Source organism: Giraffa tippelskirchi, chromosome 1 (genome assembly GCF_054371585.1).
Source record: "Giraffa tippelskirchi isolate mGirTip1 chromosome 1, T2T-mGirTip1v1.2.pri, whole genome shotgun sequence".
Classification (NCBI taxonomy): domain Eukaryota; kingdom Metazoa; phylum Chordata; class Mammalia; order Artiodactyla; family Giraffidae; genus Giraffa; species Giraffa tippelskirchi.
This window is the reverse complement of record NC_137275.1, coordinates 11,530,430-11,547,809: the sequence shown is the minus strand read 5'-3', so window position 1 is coordinate 11,547,809 and position 17,380 is coordinate 11,530,430.

Below are 17,380 nucleotides of genomic sequence, written 5' to 3'. Positions count from 1 at the left end.
AGAGAAAACCAAGGTTCAGAGGACATTCAACACATTGTGTGTCACTTAAAAATGGAACATGTTAGGAATTTTCAGGGTTGTTCGTCCCTAACAGTCTTTCCTCAATCAGGCAGGAATTCATTGTGGGGAAGCCCCCACTGGCTTCTGATAGGATGGAACTGGTCTTTACTGTGTCCCCTGGTCATGGGGCATCTGGACTCTGGTAGGTAAGCATGGGTCTGTTCTGATCAGTAAGATGGTGTCATTCTGTTTTGTTTAGTCCTGTGGACCTGTAGGTAGGGTGATAACTTAAGCTCTGTGCATTTTCTGGTGTGTCCTACTGGCTCTTGGACACCAAACAATTAAGTGGACCACCCAGAAGAGTGTTCTCTCTGGCTCTAGTCCTTCTCAAAGTATAACCTCTCCTGAGACTTGAGAACTTTCTCATTTCCTGCCATCTTAGGTTGTTGAAGGAACACTTCGTCAGGACTTCAACCACTCATACAATGGCAAGTTAGCACTATTGATAAACCGTCTTTTCTTTGTCGCTACTCTTAACTGCTTTCTTCCTACTTGCTCTTTTATTGTTGAAGGTTCCTTTGTGACATCATCGTTGTCTCATTAGGGTCCTCCAGGAAACAGACATGGGAAATTGACACTCTTAGATCCCGGTTGGTAGTTTGTTCTTGTAATTCTTCCTTGGCCAGAGATAGCTCATGATGACATTCTCTCACCATTTTGCAAGAATACAATGTTGATGAGGAGAAGAATGGATTCTTTTTGTCAGAGACCATCCTTTGCGAAAAGAACTAATTTCGTCCTCTCCATAAGAAAGGCGCCCCTCGGCTGAAGTAGAAATGAGGGATGTGCGCCCCCACCTGAAATCTGATGGCAGATCTGCGGCGTTTTGTTCCCCAGTTGGATTTCTGCTTTGGCCCCCTTGAATCTGCCCTGTCCTGCCTGATCCAGGAGAAGACAGTGGAGGCATCTGGACTGATGAAGGGTCCATGGAGAGGAGTCTGTATCCCCAAACTTCTCCTACAGAGGTCCATGAATCCTTGGGGTCACTTGATATAAAACTTGTTTATTCAACTTGGGTATATAAGTTCTGCCTTCTCTGAGATTCTCATATGTAAACAGTAGTGATACCTGACCTTCAGAATCTTGCTCCTTAACCCTGAGACTAATCACCTTTATCTTTTGAAATGCTCAGGATGGAAAGTTAATTCTCCCGTGGCTTAGGAAAGCAACTGTTCCTGGATAGTGCCATGGGGTCACAGGTGGGCTTTCAGTACTTAACTGTACAGTATCTGACATGAGTCATCAGGTAGAGGTGACCCTCTAGTTTGAGAAATTACACATGTGGCTAGTTTCCAGTGCAATAATTTTTCAGAGCATTATACTCCAGTGTGATTTCAGTTTTCTTCTCTCCTTCTCACCATAGATTGTTAAATAAAGACTTCACGTTGACCCGAGTGCTCCAAGAGAAAGATATTAAAACTAGGGATGTAGCAGATGCTTTCCTATCCATTTGACGCCGTTGCTTCCTCATACTTCACCTGCGCTATTACTGATACACCCTTGGCATTGTTACTGTCGTCTCATAAGAATTTCCCTCACAAATCAGATATGGGAATTTTCATGTGTATAGTCTAATTGCTATGCTCCTGAGATTCTTTGGAGAGAACACTTATGGTGGACCACCCACTTCCTCCACCAAATTTAAATGGAACTGATATAAAGAAGAGAGTTGTCTTTGTAGAGGGCAGAGTTTGTAAGGTGACAGATTTAGCCTTCTGCTCTCACTTCTACTTTAGTGGGTGGTTGTTGTGAGAAACAGATGTATTCCTCAACTGAAATCACAGCAGACTAGAGTGACACCTTAAAAATTAGGCATGAATGCAAGAAAGAATGAGAGAGCTGTGTTTGTTTATTTCCCAGTGGATTTCCATTTGAGCCACCTTTTCTTTAAGCTTCCCTATGATGCTTGATCCAGATTTGGATCTCAAGAGCAGGCCGTGGTCAGGGAAGACTATTTCTGTACCTTGGTTTGTCCTTTTCCATTTCCCGTGACTCTCGAGTTTTAGTCACACTGTGTCCTTTCAACTAAATAGCATCTCACTGCTTTTTTGTGCTTTAAAATATAGTCTAGAGGATGAATCTAGGGGAATCCAGCCTCTTCCAGAAATTCCCACCAACTCTGGAAGAATGCCCATGCTCCCTTTGAGAAGAAGAGTACAGATCAACTCTAAAGCTTCAAGGCTATTCTGACTCCATAGATGAGGTTTCTGACATCCATTTGCTTGTGATGGTGTCTTTCTGCTTCTCCTGAAAAGCAAGCCCTTAGAAACTTCTAGCCCTCCAATCCCATTAGCCTCATTCCCATTTCTGCCTCAGTAATCTGTCAGGATTTAGGCCCTTAGGATTCCAACACCTGGGGGTCAATCTGCTCCTTTCCAAATACCTTTCCAACTCAGGAAGAGAACACTGTTGTCTTCTCTAAAATTTGGTCTTTCCCATATACATCATTACTCAGCTTCTTTCTTAATATCTGAATTTTCATCTAATTGTAAACCTCTATTATGAAGACTTTATTCCTTTTGTGGTCTCAACTCTCTTGTCTGATGTCCTCCATACTGACTAGGCTATGTGTGATGATCCATGAAACAATGGTGAAACAAAAGCAAAGAAGTGTGTCTTGCTGGTGCATTTTCTAAGAGGTGTCTAAGGCATTCAACGATAGGTCCCTGATCTGGTATTAAGGATGTAAGCTTCTGCCTCTAGGACCATTTTTTCCTTTCAAATGTAGCTTATGGGAATGTAGATCTTTGCTAGGACATATCTGTCTGTCCCTACAAAGCTCTCATTTCCACAGGACCCAGGATGGACTGTCTTCAACCACTGGCCACCAGGTGGAGTGGAATGTGGCTCAGAGTTAGCTTAAGAATAACCCCATCAGGAGAGAAGATTCTAGGTGTACCAAGAAAGCTATGGAGTTTTGCCTGGTTAGTTTTCTGTAAATCTTACATTTTAGATGCAATGTCTCCTTCGAAGTAAAATATGATCTCACTGCTGTATTGTGTTAGACAAAAACCTTATAGGATGTCAAGCTCCCCAGCCTCAGCAGACATCTCCATCTTTTTCAGGAGAATGACAATGTTCCCAGGTCTTCCTCTCAGCAGGAAGGGTGCAGACTAGTCTTACTGCAGCAAGGTTAATCTAAGTCAACAGCTTATACTCATCTGTGATGGTGTCCTTTTTCTCTCCTAAGAAGAAATCCTTACATATTCCTCTTCTCATTCAGACTTGTCACCATTTTGCCTCTCAGTTGCAATTACCAGAATCAAATAACTTAGAATTCTGATTACTGGTGATTCACTTGCTTTCATGGACTTTCCTTCTTGGGGTGAAGGGGTCAGGCAGACACGAGGGAGCATAAAGCAGGGAAATACTCCACTTGATGTTCTTATGATACCTGGACAGTTCTGTAGCCTCTGGCCTATAGACATCACTGGTGGCAGATAGTAATCTACATGAAAGGTAAAATCAAGAAACATGGGGGCCAGGAAATAAGTTTTAACTCTGATCTGGGTGCTTTCACTGAGCAGAACTCAACCCTGGGACCAGTTGAGAGCCAGGATAAAGTGTCATGTTTCTGCTATTGACACAAAAATCACCTGATGGCTGTGATGGAGAAATTGGGTAAAGTGGCATTCAGAGGGAAGAGAGAATATGAGCAATGAAGAAAGGACTTAACTTTTTCTGTAAGAAGAATTGTTTTTACTCTTTGAGCTCAGGTGTTCTTAAAATCAAGGCTGTCCATTGAAGAGGTTCACAAATGTCTCTCTAATCAGTCCTTTGTTTAGGGCTGGCATAGCTGTATCTGAGCCACAGTAAACATTGCTGCTAGCTCCTAGCTGGTGGGCATAGGGGAAGAGAAATCATCAAGAAAGCTGGGATCATTGTTCTTGAGGAAGGTATCAGATTGCACAAATCGATCTGGTTCAGAAAACAGAGACCCAAGAAAGTCCTGTGATCCCCAGACATGTCCAGGGTCATCCCAAGGTGGAGAATCTAGTGAGGAATTCCAAATAGTCATGAGCCCCCTGAGATAACAGAAGGCTCAGGCTTCTGGTATCAGGGTCAGAAGCACTGGAAATTCCATGGCCTGAACAGTGAATGTTGGCAGCAGTTCTGTATCATGGGACCATCTCCTCCTCCCCTGGAACATACTGGTTGGTTCGTCTGATGACGACCATGGCTGAGTCTTATGCCAGTGCTTTCACCATTGGCTGCAGCCTTGCTTCAACTACTGGCTGATCAAGGTTGAGAATTACCATTTGGTCCAGGTTCTCTAATCTGGGCTGGCTGAACATGTCTTTCAGCACTTTCGGTAAAGGCTGTGTAGTCAGGTGTGGGCACATTTCGGCTTTGAACTCGCCTTTTGGCCTGCGACAGTTCAATGAGCTGGTTCACTCCTAAGCTCAACTGTCTCATGGGGCCTTTGAAGTCACCGCCTTCTTGTACTCCACATCTTGTTCCAGCTCCTTCCTTAGAAAGCAGAAAGTGCGCTTCTCATCACTGTCGCTGGCTATGTAAAGAGGGCTGCGTGAGGCAAAATTTTAAGATGGTCCATGACCTTTTCCCTCTGTGGATGACTTCTAGTCAGGTTACCTTGTGGGGCAAGAGTGATGGATTTTTCAGTCATAAACAGTCCCAAATCTGGTGACTAAGTTGTCAATAGGGAGAAATATCCTGTGAGGCCCTGACTTAGAAGTTCTTTAAAAGATACCATGTTTTCCCTGAGGACAGAGACTTCCCTGAGACACATACCCTCTCTCTGCCCCTTTCTGACTTTATCAGTGTGACAATCATAAAAGGATACTGTCCCGACACGGAGGGCTCTTGGAAGTGGATTCTTTTTATTGCCTTAATTTTTGGCCATGCCACATGGCAGACAGGATCTTAGTTCCCTGACCAGGGATCGAACCTGTGTGTCCTGCAGTGGAAGTGTGGAATCCTACCCACTGGAGCACCAGGGAAGTCCTGAAAGTGGAATCTTACTGGAATCTAAGTGGAATCGTACTGGAAAGTGGGTCAAGTTTTCTGATGGAAGTGTAGCCCAGCTGTCACCTTGGTATCTTTTGAGACCCCACGGAAATCCCAGTTAAGCTGAGCCCAGAATCTGAGCTACAGTATCTGTGAGATGATAATAGACACTGTTTTTAGCTACAAATGGTTTCCAGACAACAGAGGTGTGGAGCGAAACAGACTGGAACACCCTTTGCTAAAGCCCTGCTCAGCCCGACCTGCTCCAGGGTGTCCAGCGCTGTTGATGTGAGGGGGGAGTGGGTAGAGCTGCCCTCACACCTGTGTCTGTAACAGCACAAGGGACGCTTCCCTGGGACTCAGTCCCCCCTCCAGTGACAGGTTAGCCCTCGTCACAAGTCATGTTATCTCCTTGTCATGCTGATGTAGCTTCTCCTTCTCACCAGCGTTCATCTCCTATCTGCTCTTTATTGTTGACAGTACCTTGGCGTGACACCTCGTATAAGAGTGTTCCTTGAAATAGGATATAGAGAATTTGAATTCCTCATTGGTTCATTGTACTTGGAGCTCTTGTTTGTCACAGCTTAAGATTACTCTATCTCCTTCAGTCTTGCTCAGTATAAGGCAGATGGGAGAAAACGTTTTCTTTGCAAAAGGCAGTATTTGGGCAGAGAGTGTTTTCCTGTTCTACAGAGGCACAATAATCACACAGCATGGAAGAGGTTGGGGATAACGCCTCTCCATAAATCTGACAGGTGCCCATGTGGACTTGTGCTTTGGCCTCCTGTGGTTCATCTGCTCTGTGCTCCCTGATCGAGGCGAAGGAGATGTAGGCGGCTGACTTTGGGTGGTGGGAATGGGTGGAAGGGTGAGTGGGGGGCAGCAGCTGAGCCTGTATTCCCTTGACTTATCTTATAGGGACCCATGTCCTCCAGACCAATCTGAATAATTCTAATTTCCTTGCTGCTTCCTTTAGCTGGGTCTCTAATCATATTGTCTGTTCTGGGGTTCTCAAGTCTAAGTGACTTCCAATCTTCATGACCTTGTTGCTTGATTGTATTGCTTGAGACAGACTCTCCAAGATTGTATTTTGCAATACGTTGGAAGCATAGGTAAGCAAGATGACATTACCTTTTTCTGGATATTTCCAGGGTCTCCAGGTGGCATCTCAGGATTTAAATACTGTCCATTTCCTGTTATCAGTTAGAAGTGACCTTCTAGTGTGAAAAAGTAGCCATGATACGGTTAATTTCCACCAGAACCATTTTCAACATGTTTACTTTCCAATGGGACTTGAGTTTTTCTCTCTCTACATCCTTCCCTAAGATGTCAGGATGTCCTCAATTATACAAGAAGAAGTTAGTACCAGTGATGCCATGTTCTTTTTTTTTTTTCCAATTTGATGTAGTGCTCTTAAGTCAAATTGGACTACCTGTTCTCTTATTGACATGACCTCTAACTTGTTATCATTCCATGAGAATTTTTGCAAATAGGGTATAGAGAATTTTGTGTGTAGTCTAGGTTGATGACCATGAAAATCTGTATATTCCCAGGAGTCTTCCCTGTAAGAGAGCTTATGATGATCACTACCCACTGCCACTTTCTAATTGAATGAAAGAAATGTAGATGGAGTAAATTGTGCCTTTGCAGAAGGCATTTTGGAAGAGACCTGGTTTTTGTTTTTGTTTTTTTACTTATATAAAGCAATCCCCCAACAAACTGTTAATAAAAGCTATAGTCCTTCACCAAAATCTTAGGTAACTATACTAGATGGAGAGAGAACTTTTTTTTTTTTTAATGCAAGAAGGGATGATTGGAATGTGATGGCCATTCTCCAGTAGATTTGGGACTCTTTTTCCTAAACTCTATGTTGTCTAATCTATGGAAAAAACAGCTATACTTTGAGCTGATCTAAAGAGGACCACAATAAAGGACGAGTCTTCGTATTAATTAGTCATGTGTGTCGTGGGCCTACTTGTATGAAGTTGATGTTGTGTCCTCCGTTATCTGCAGGCAGTTAAACGTAGACTGTCATGGGGTGTGAGAATTACATAGGCTGTTGCGCACATAGAAGGTACTTGACAAACATGGACTCCAGATACCCTGTTAACTTGATAACTGGTGGCATCACAGGGGGAGCCTCATAAGGGCCAAGGGGAGTCCTTGTAGCCATGTGGCTGATGAAGCATCCTGAGGGGTCCTGACATAGTCACCGCCCCGCTTCCACGGAGCATCTCTGTCCTGAGAGGCACTTCCTCAAGTCTCACCTCCATGTGCTCTTGGCTTCAGGTTGCTCCAGCATACAGGATCATTCCACAGCCTGTAGCCAGGAGAGGTCTCAGTCCAGTGGCAGTGGCTGAGTCGCCTGTAAACCAAAGTCCACCCTTTACAGGCACGATCATCTGTCCCCCACCCCACCCTCTGTCCTTCCCATCCATCAGGGCTTGGAAATGTCTGGACATGGAGACCCGAAACCCAACCCTTCTTTTGTCATTAGACAAGGAGCAGCTGCCTTGTCAGTGGTGGCAGGGCTGGTACACCGCCCCAGTCCTCATGTGACCCCTGCTTGCTGGACACCCAAGGCTAAGGGGGTGCTAAGAAGTGTTTTTCTCTTTCTACCTCACTGACCCCAGACAGGAGGAAACACTGCTCCCTGAGGCCTGGGAACTGACGTGTCATCAAAGTCAGGTACACGACCTAGAAATTCGTGGAGCTGTCTGTAATATTTGTCCCCTGGACTGTCGAGCAGAACAGACTCCCCTGAGTCACAGGGCACCTTGGGAGAAGGAGGTTGTTCCTTGAGGTGAAAAATTTGTCTGGAAGTTTCTCAGACATCAGTAGGTGATGGGTCTTGGTAGTCACTTAGGAGGTGAAGGGAGTCTCTATGAGGAAACCCAACTCTTCCTTATAAAGCATAGAAATGCCCCCAATGAAGAGGAAATGAGAGTGTGTCCCTTCCGCCTGTATCTGATGACAACTGTTTGCTGTCTTTCCCCAGCTGGACACATGCTTTGGCTCCCCTTAGGTGACTCATCTGCCCCGTGCTGCCTGGTCCAGGCAAAGACTGTGGAGGTCCCTGGCCTGAAGAGAGAGCTCAGAGGAGCCTGTATCCTCATGACTTACATTGACAGGATCACAGCGGGTTCTCTGGGGTCAGTTAGAATTGAGGTGACTTTCCTGCTGCCTTTCATTAGCTCAGGGACCGGTGGTTAATTTCTGGTCATGTGGTGTGAGTGAAGTGATGCTGAACTTCTGAAGGTGCTACCATTTGAAAAAGGTGGTGGTCTCCCCTCCCTCTTTCAGTTGAGGCCAGGAAGGACTAGCTCAAGGGGTGGCAGAGAGAAAAGAAGTGTCTGAAACATTTGCTCTTGATGTATTTTGTAAGAGGTGTCCAGCGATGAAACATCAGCAAAGAGTTATTTTCGTTGTTTACATTTTCAATACCACTAACATTTATTTTAAATGGAAATTCAATTCACTAATGTTGAAATTTAGTAACCCTCTATGATCCTAATCCATATCCAAAAAACATCCGCATCTTTTACTTTATCATACAGTTTTCCCCACATAATTGATGCATGTCTTTCCTGCCAATCTAACTCCTACCTGGTCTACATAGATCATTGAAAGTCCATTACACCCTGAGTGTGTCTACAAAAGCACCTGTAAATGAACACTCAACTGACTTTAATGTCGGTTTTAAGGCTCACAAAGGACTTTCACATACAGATTCTTACTTGATGCTCTTGACATACAATGGAGTATATATTATGACTTTTAAATTTAAGAGAATTCAGTCTTTGTGCAGTTGATAAATGAGTCCAAGGATGTAGTTAATTGACTACCATGTTACATTTTAGGATAACATTTTTTCCCTTTCTACCTTTTGACCCCCTATACGTTTCTCCCACCCTCACCCCCTTCCTTTGGCAATCCCCAATGTGTTACCTTATCTAGGAGCTAATTAGTGTGTGTGTGGTTGATCCACATATAAGACAACATATTGGCATTTGTCATTCTCAGTATTATTTCAAATTCATGCCATGTCTCTCTCCATCATTTTCCTCAAGCTTTCCTTCTTTCATTTTTCTTCCCCCAGGCTCTCTGCCCACTTTTTTCATGTCAATGGAAGAGTAGTTAACTGTCCTCATTTGTGAAGAAGGAAATGAAACCTGAATGTCTTAGTATATATCTTTGAGGTTTGAATCTAAGACCGGCATTGGGGTCAGATACGTTATTTGAAGGTGACCCCAGGTAGCACACAGGTCAGAGAGGTGAACGTGAGACTGGATGGGGAGAAACAGAGCCCTGGGCTGTCCCTTCTCCCTGTGTCTCATTCCCAAGGGGACCTTGTGAATAATCATCTAGAATGAATCACTGAATGTCTTCCCTGGAAGGATAGGATTCACTGACAAGTCCATCCACCCCACTGGTCAAGGCAATTTCCTTCCTGCACATGTAACAAGGACCTTGTGCCTGGGCTGAGCTCTCTTGGAGGACTCTGGAGAAGACTTCAGGACAGAACCTGAACCATCACATCAAGGTCGTCTGGTGAAATGTGAGCAAAGGTGTGGTGCTGACCTACACAGGTGTGCCGAAAACAGGGTCTAGAGCTTGTGTCATGGGGCACCTTGTCAATTTAACTTGGGGCGCTGAAGGCGGTCAAACCTCCTGGAGTCTCCTTTTAGTTGAAAAGGGACATGTTAGCCTACACTAGCAAGGCTATTCATACACCAGAGTGGAGCTCTCTGACAACCATCTTGTGATGGTGTCTATTTCCCCTCCTGAGAATTTATAGAGCCCTAAATTCCATTCAGCCCTGTCCTTGCGTTTTATCTCTCAGTAATGTCTGCCAGAGTCATGTGCCTTAAAATGTTAATATGTGATTTATTTGTTTACCCTGATTTCTCAGTGCTTTTGCTTTTTCTTGTCTTTGTATTTAGGAATATGTGACCATATTGATATATTACCTGAAGCTTGATAGAATTTGCCAAGAAAAGTTAGAGAAGACATTATAATATCTCATTTCTTTATGCTGGAGTGGTGTTGAGAGGGAGATGTTAGATTCCATTCCTGTGTGAATATTTCAATATATCAGTGACTGCATTTCTACTGGTATACACTTACCTATGTGGACATTCTCTTCCTCCTCTAGGAATACACTTCATTGTATTTCTATTCACTTAGGATTGTTTATGATCAATGATATTGTTGGCTAAAAATGATGCACAACTTGAGAGTTGCGAGTTGAGTTTTATTTGGGGCAAAATGAGGATTGCAGCCCAGGCGGCAGCCCCTTGGATAGATCTGAGAGACTGCTCCAAAGAGGCAGTGGGAGAAGCTTAATATATAAGGTTATGGTGAAGGTGGAGTTCAATACCATTAAGCACTCATTTTGCAAAGGTTTTCTGCTAGTCACAAGGATCTCATGTCACCATGAAGGGATTTAGTGCTTTTCTAGACATGAGGAGATGCAAGGATTGAGATCATAAAATCTGTTCCTAGAAACATCCTACTATCTAAAGAACTGTCCTACTAAATTCCCTGGAGCACAGGGTGCCTCAGTCCACCCTGAACTCCTTTGGAGGCGTTACAGGTCTACAGCTCCACAGGGTTTAATCTCTGCAGAGGCAGATGGCAAATACCCTTGTTGTTCAGTCACTGGCAACGCTCTTGGCAAGTGCCAATTTGTAGTCGACAATATCTTTCTTGTAAGTGATTTTTGTACACACTCCTTGAGCTAAGAACCATCAGTCACTTTGTCGTTGTTCAGTCGCTCAGTCATGTCCACCTCTTCAAGACCCCATGGACTGCAGCACACCAGCCTTCCCTGTCCTTCACTATCTCCCAGAACCTGTTCAAGCTCATGTCCATTGAGTCGCTGAGGCCACCCAACCATCTTGTCCTGTCATCTCCTTCTCCTCCTGCCTTCAGTCTTTCCCAGCATCAGGGTCTTTTTAATGAGTTGGCTCTTCACATTAGATGGCCAAAATATTGTAGCTTCAGCATCAGACCTTCTAATGAATATTCAGGACTGATTTCCTTTAGGATCGACTGGTTTGATCTCCTTGCTGTCCAAGTGACTCTCAAGAGTCTTCTCAATACCACAGTTCAAAGCTTAGATATAAGCAAATATTGCTTGTCTGTGGACGGAAGAGTTTCTTTCACACAATGGCATTGCACCTCCTTCTGTAGCCCTGAGCATTCTGGTGAAACCTGAACTAGGAAGGACTGTCTTCATTTAACCTCCTAAAACTCAATCAGAAGGACCTCCAGGCAACAATCTCATGCCAATTCTCATCTCGTGTGTTGGGCAGTGTGTCCTGTGCTACCACGTGTGGAAGCAGTATGGCTGTGTTTTGATGTGTGTTAGCTGCTCACTCATGTCCGACTCTTTGTGACCCTATGGACTGTAGTCCACCAGGCTTCTCTGTCCATGGAGTTTTCCAGGCAAGAATACCAGAGTGGGTTTCTGTTTCCTTTTCCTGTGTTTTGATAATTCTACCCCAAAACCTTGTTCTCTTTCTTTGAGTATTGCGTTATCTTGGACGAGAAAGTGAGATGTGTTTCAGGACTTTCTGATCTTCCCCAGAGTCAGCTGTTTCAGGAGTGACTTGCCCAGTAAACATAACGTTTCTGTTTTTCTTTAGTCCTCAGGATAGCCATTAATCTTATCATATATTTTGGGTCTACACTGTCTGGTAAATCAGCCCTGATTTCTCAGTTATATGTATATAGATCAGCACCTGGAACTTGTGTTTGGAGAAATATCTATTTAGGTCTTCTGCCTACTTTTCCATTGGATTGTTTTTTGTTGTGTTGTCAGAGCTGGTTGTATATTTTTGTCTGCTGATAGGTGGGGCTGTGTTCCCTCCCTGTTAGTTGTCTGGCCTGAGGCGACCCAGCCCTGGAGTATACAGGCTGCAAGTGGCGGGGCTAATGGTTTCCTGCTGCCAGTATGCCCCGCCCCTGGTCCCCATGGCAAGCCTTAGCCACCCCACCTCCACAGAAGACCCTCTGATGTTTTTAGCTGAAATTATTTCAGCGCTCTGTGCTTAGGTCAAGTATTTACACATAAGGTTTTTATTTAACAGCTAATCCATGGCCCAGCTTTGGGAAAGCATGATTTCTTCCATGTGGCCATAGACAATATTAATAGACTAGCAGGTAGGTCTGGTTCAGTCTTCAGTGGGGTGACTGCTCGCCTCCCCTGGGTCCTGGTGCACACGAGACACTGTGTGAGCCCTCCAAGAGTGGAATCTGTTTCTCCCGGTCCTGTGGAAGTCCCACAGCCCAGTCTCGCTGACCCTCAGAGACTCTCTGGAGATTCCCACTCCTGTTGCCAGGCTCCCAGGCTGGGAGGGAAGCCTGACATGCAGCCCAGAACCCTCACTCCGGTGGGAGAGCTTCTGTGGTACAACTGTTCTCCAGTCTGTGGGTTGCCCACCCATCAGGTATGGGATTCGATTTTATCCTGGTTGCACCCCTCCCTCCATCTCACTGTGGACTCTTCCTTGTCCTTGGATGTGGGAATCTTTTTTGGAGGGCTCCAGCCTCCTCCTGTCATGGTTGTTCAGCAGTTAGTGGTGATTTCAGTGTTCTCCTCCATTTATCTGCTGATGGACACTTACACTGTTTCCTGGCTCTTGTGAATAGTGCTGCTACCAACACGGAGGGTGGCAGGGGAGGGAGGTGCAAGTATCTTTTTGAATTATAGTTTTGTCTGGATATATACCTGGGAGTGGGATTGCTGGATCATATGACAATTCTGTTTATAGTTTTCTGAGGAACTGCTAGACTCTTTTCCATAGTGGCTGCACAGCAGTGTAGGAGGCTTTCCTGATGTCTCACTGATTGCTGAACCCAGGGCAGGCAAGGCATGACTTGGGAAGCTGGAAGAAAATTTGAGGAACTGTAGGAACTGCAGACATGCTTTATTCTTTCATGGCTGACACAGCAGAAAGCGATTCTTTAGGTGGTACTCATATAGGTATACATGAACTGGCAATTTGCCAAGCAATTACATCATTATGCATGTGCACAGAGCTATAGATGATCTCAGCTGTTACATAATCACACCAAAGTCATTGTTTACAGGACGTGGGGCTTGAGAGCCTGACCACCACCATGTTGGCTAATTACCCTCTACACCTTACCATGAGTATATTTTTTAAATGCCTGACTTTATTCTTTAGAGGGTCAAGATCTCAAGTGGTTACCATTTTAGAAGGATATGGCCTTAGATTCTATCTTGTATGTTCCTGGTATTTTCTCTATATACTATCTGAGTGAAGACTGAAAATATGTCTCATGAGGCCTTGTTAAAAATCATTTTAGAATTAGCTATTTTATCTTATTGATATTTTACAGCAATATGAGTCTGAAGTATTTTTTCCCTTGGCATTGAATATTCATGTTATCACTCTTCACACCTGGTTCCTAGGCCATCTTGACACAGTGTGCCCTCCTAATGAAAACGGGCCTGACTTTGCCTGTTGGTGGGGTTGAGTTGGTTCAAGTGAGTTGATGAACTTGACCAATTAGGAAGACCCCTTGCCTGATGGATTTCTCTGACCCAGGGACAACATCTGTAGTTTACTGGACTCCAGGTGTGTCATATGTCTGGTGTTTTCATCAGAAGCCACAGAACCTTCCTTATTGTTGAGTCTGGGAGTGTTCCCCTTTCACTGCCTTCTCTAAAACTGGATGCGTTTCATCTATCTGTAAACCCAGTCCCATGGTCCTTCTGTGTTAATGGCTTTAAAAGAAAATGACTAGTTTACAGGTTTCTGTAACTCGGTGTGTGATCCTCCGTGCCCCAAGATGGGCTCCGTCATGAATTCGACTCTGAGCATTTGAAGTCTGCTTTTTAGTTTTTAGTAATGCAAATGTTTAATAATGGCTTTATTCCACACTTAGTCCTGACTACTCAATAGAATCTAGATCTAAATATGCACTCTTATAAGCATGACATTTTGTAATGCTCAGTTCAGTTGCTCAGTCATGTCTGACCCTTTGTGACCCCATGGACTGCAGCATGCCAGGCTTCCTTGTCTATCACTACCTCCCAGTGTTTGCTCAAACTCATGTCCATCGAGTCGGTGAGGCCATCCAACCATCTCATCCTCTGTCATCCCCTTCTCCTCCCACCTTCAATGTTTCCCAGCATCAGGGTCTTTTCTATAGGGTCAGTTCTTCATATCAGGTGGCCAAAGTATTGGAGCTTCAGCATCAGCCCTTCCAATGAATATTCAGGACTGATGTCCTTTAGGATTGACTGGTTTGATCTCCTTGCAGTCCAAGAGTCTCAAGAGTCTTTTCCAACACCACAGTTCAAAGCGTCAATTCTTCGGTGCTCTGCTAGGAGACTATTTTCATAACATAGAAAAGAACTGTCCATGACCTCCTGCTTCTCTCTAAGGAATCTTGCTACAACTCAGGCAGATGAGCTGTCTGAGCATAGCAGGAGCTCTGGGTGGGCCACAACTTATGGCCCGCTGCAACTTAATGGGGTGGGATCCTGAACCCAGATGCATGAATGTCTTATCCCATCCCTTACCCTGTATTCTGAGGGCCCCAAAATGTTGGAGTGGTATGGAAACACTATGTCTCTTTGTCTTCCACACTTCAGTTGCTGTCTTTTCCTGACGCCTTTTCAGAGATGAGGGAGCAAGAAGCTCATCCCCTGTTCTATATTTCATCCCTAACTCACGTCCCTAGGCAGCTCTCCAGAAACACTCATACCACTGACTTTTCCACAAAATCTTTTGCTGAAGAAAATCTGTTAATTATAGAAAACACTATACACCAGATACACTATATACACCATAGAAAACACAGGTCACATGACCATTACAGGGGTAGAATCAGACTGAGTATCTAGAGAGTCAATGTACTCAGTATATATGGGTGTGTTTGGAACAGTGAGGGGATGACTGGTTTCCTGGATAATCCCATGGGTCTCAGTATGTACAGTGCACACTTTCTGGCACATGCCATTGGATATTGATCATCACGCCCATGGATGAATTGCCTGTCATTAGCAGGTATATCTGTTGGTTCCTGTAGAGCACACATTCCAATGTGCCCCAAGTTGTATATGTCATCACAGATGGCATGGGAAGATCTGAATTGGATTAATAACAGCCAGGGCTGAGAGAGGATGGTAGCATGGCCCAGGTGGTAGAGGAGATTAAAACTTGTTTTCTTCTTTCCTTTGATTCCAAGGTCTTGTCTGGTCACCCTTAGTTTCCACAAACTTTTCATCATTTTGTCCCCCTCTTCCTCACACTCTGCCCTTATCATTCATTTCAGTGAAACAAGAGTATTCATCTTAGAAATAAGAAGTGGAATCTTAATGCATGTGTGCATATAAGTCCTCTTAGTTGCTTCCGACTCTGTGCAACCCTATGGACTGTAGCCCACCAGGCTCCTCTGTCCACAGGATTCTCCAGGCAAGGATGCTGGAGTAGGTTGCTATTTCCTGCTTCAGGGGATCTTCCCAGTCCAGGCCACTAGTGCCACCTGTATTAGTTCAAACCCTTGAGACCTGCATTGGGGCCAAATCAGATACATTTTTTGGACATGACCCAGGTGGCACACAGGTCAGAGAGGTGAACATGAGACTGGATGGGGAGAATTAGCAACAACCAGCATAATGTGGAGCTGTCACCTCTCCCTGTGTCTCATTCCCAAGGGAACCCTGTGAAGGAACCATGTAGAATATATCACAGAAGGTCCTCCTGGAAAGCTCAGGATTTCCCCAACTACTCCACCCAACCCCCACTGGTCGAGGTAATTTCCTTCCTGCACATGTAGCAAGGACCTCGTGCCTGGGGTAAGCTCTCTTGGAAGACTCTGGGGAACACTTTAGGACAGAACCTGATCCATCACAACAAGATCACCTGGTACAATATGGGTAACAGGTGTGGTGCTGATCTCCACAGACCTGCTGAAAGCAGGGTCTATAAGATGTGTCATGGGGCACCCTGTCCTCTCCCACTGGGCTGTGCTCTGCTAAATCTCTTTAGTCATGTTCAACTCTTGGCGACCCTGTGGACTGGAGCCCATCAGGCTCCTCTGTCCATGGGATTCTCCAGGCAAGAATGCTGGAGTGGGGTGCCATGTCCTCCTCCAGGGGATCTTCCCATCCTCTGCCACACACCCACCCATTTCTGAAGAAAACCAAACCTCCTGGGTTCTCCTTTTAGTAGAAAAGGGACACCTTAGTCCCCACGAGCAAGGCTATTCATACGCCATAGCTGGGTCTGCATCACTCATCTTCTTGCGATGGTGTCCATTTTCCTGTCCTGAGAAGAGATTCTTTATTGACCTCAAATCCACTCCCTCGTAATCTCGGTCGCTCAGTAATGTCAGGTATCTCAGAGTGCTGATACATGGGGCTTATTTGTTTACCCTTATTTCTGTGAGTGCATTTGCTTTCTCTTCAAATATTTTCCATCTAGGAATATAAAATCCTGTTGATGCATTATCTAAAATTCAATCTGAATTAGCCAAGAAAAAATAAATATTGTGAGAGATATTTCACTAGATTTTAAATCAATACAATATCTAAATTAGTATGGTATCTCATGCCTGTCTTGCAGTGGAATGATTATGGAGGTGCTGTGTTGAAATATTCTCACAGGGATGGAATCTATCAGTGATTCATTTCTAATGGTAGTCACTTCACTATTTAGGTATTCTCTTCTTCCAGGAATACATTTTGCTATATTCCTGTTCATGTAGGATTCGTTTATTAGCAAAAGTGGTATTATCTTTCAGTTTCTGTAAGTGCATTTCACCCACATTCTTTGAGCTTCTCAAAACGGTCTCCCTTACTTGAATACAGGTGAAGGATGCTCATCTTTGGAGGGAAGCATTAGTTTATTCCAAACTGTGACGCTGCATCTTCTGCAGTCTCCTGGATTCTGGTGAAGCCTGGACTGGGCAGGGCTGTCTTCCCATTGAACTTCCTAAGACTGAATCAGGCGGACGTGAGAGATGGGCTTGAAACCCTTCTGCAGCTGCACTGCCTGCAGGGGCTGCCTTTGTCAGTCAGCGCTGTCACTGTGTGTGCATGCTCCGTCACTCAGTCGTATCTGACTCTTTGCGACCCTGTGGACTGTAGCCCACTGGGCTCCTCTGTCCATGGGATTCTCCGGGCAAGAATGCTGGAGTGGGTTGCCATGCCCTCTTCCAAGGGATCTTCCCATCCTCTGCCACACCCCCACCCATTTCTGAAGAAAGCCAAACTTCCTGGGTTCTCTTTTCAGTAGAAAAGGGACACCTTAGTCCCCACGAGCAAGGCTATTCATACGCCATAGCTGGGTCTGCATCACCCGTCTTCTTG